The sequence below is a fragment of the Lissotriton vulgaris genome, chromosome 2_1 (assembly GCF_964263255.1).
Source record: "Lissotriton vulgaris chromosome 2_1, aLisVul1.2, whole genome shotgun sequence".
NCBI classification, from domain to species: domain Eukaryota; kingdom Metazoa; phylum Chordata; class Amphibia; order Caudata; family Salamandridae; genus Lissotriton; species Lissotriton vulgaris.
The window spans coordinates 1,720,239,082-1,720,240,737 of record NC_141687.1 but is presented as its reverse complement, the minus strand read 5'-3'; positions in this window follow the sequence as shown (position 1 = coordinate 1,720,240,737).

The following is a 1,656-nucleotide window of genomic DNA, read 5'->3' as shown; positions in this document are numbered from 1 at the left end:
AGAGGTCTCCTTGGCTCTGGCTGGGGCTCCCAGTTCTTACTGGTGGGCCCTGTATGGCCACCACTGACAGACATCGCCGATGGTGCCGGCAACGCCTGCGTCAACTTCTTTTCCGACGTCGGGGTGGGGGGGGGATGTCTTCCGGCACTCTTCCGGCACCGATTCCAACGCCAATGGGGGACTTTTACCCTTTTATTCACCCATGTCCTCGTCCCCTCGTGCAGGAAGGGTAGGATTGGGAAGGGTTTGAAGACCCTCTGGCAGCACAGTGCGAGTCCGTCCCTGACTGGGATGAGGAGGCGGAGGCCGGTGGCCCGGATTACGCTCCGGCGCCTGGTTCACCATCCCCTTCAGCTACTATGGAGGAGAGTGGTTCCTTTTCCACGGTGCTATGTAGGGCGGCTGAGACTCTTGGCCTCGAACTAATTACAGTGGCGGTCAGGACCAACCTACTGACTGAAGTGCTTCGGCAAGCTTCTTCTACAGAACCGCTGTTGCCATTTAATGAGGCACTTTCTGATGTGCTTTTAGGCACTTGGTCCCGGCCCAACACAGGGGCTCCTGTGGATAAGGGTGTGGGTCGACGTCATCGCCCGGCTCCGGGCGACCTAGCCTTCCTCACCCAGCATCCCACACCTGAAAGTTTGGTGGTTCAGGTCTCCGTGTCCCCGAGTGAGTTTCCTTCTGCTCCACCAGACAAGGAATCCAAGATATTGGAACAGTTTGGCAAAAAGATTTATTTTTCCGCAAGTTCTGGACTGCGGTCTGTGAACACTGCCTGTCTCTTGGGCCGCTATTCCCATTCTGTATGGGATGCAGTTGAGCAGGTGCTACCTCAGTGTCTGGAAGAGGCTTGGACAGTTCTCTCCCGAGCTCTTATGGAGGGGAGAGATGCGGCCAAGTTAACTATACGTTGTGGTCTTGATACCGGTGATTTGCTGGGTAGCCCGATTTACACAACGGTGGCCTTACGTCGTCATGCCTGGTGGTGAGGACGACTGGCTTTTCTGCTGATGTCCAGAATACTTTGATGGACATGCCCTTCGATATCACCAAAGAGGCGGGTGCCAAGGCGGATTTCACTTTGGAGCGTTTTAAGGACTCTCCGGCCACAGCCAAGTCCTTAGGCCTTTCGGCCGCACATACTCCTTCCACTTCCTACTTTTGTTCCTTTCGAAGCTCCGGAAGAGGCGTGCAAACACGTTCCTTTCAGAACAAGCCTGTGCAGCAACAGTCCCAGCACAGCCGTGGATGTGGGGCTCGGAGAGGCGGGTCACGGGGCCAGTTTGCGGGTCAGTCCACCAACGCCCCCCGCTGCACGTTCTCTCCACACCTTCCTAGTTCGGTGTTTCAGCCCCACCAGACACCAGTGGGGGGCAAAATTCGTCATCACCTCCCCCACTGGCACGCCATTACATCAGACAGGTGGGTTCTGGCTACCCCCGCCCCTTTGAGTGTACCCCCCCCCCCCTACCCCCCCCCCCCCCCCCCAGCCATGCCACCGCATGTCAGGGGATCATTTTGCACTTCTGCAGCAGGAAGTTGTGGCCCTCTAGGCCAAGAAGGCCATCGAGCGCGTTCCAATACCAGAAGTAGGTCGTGGTTGTTACTCCCACTACTTCTTGGTAACAAAGAACAACACAGGTCTACGTCCCA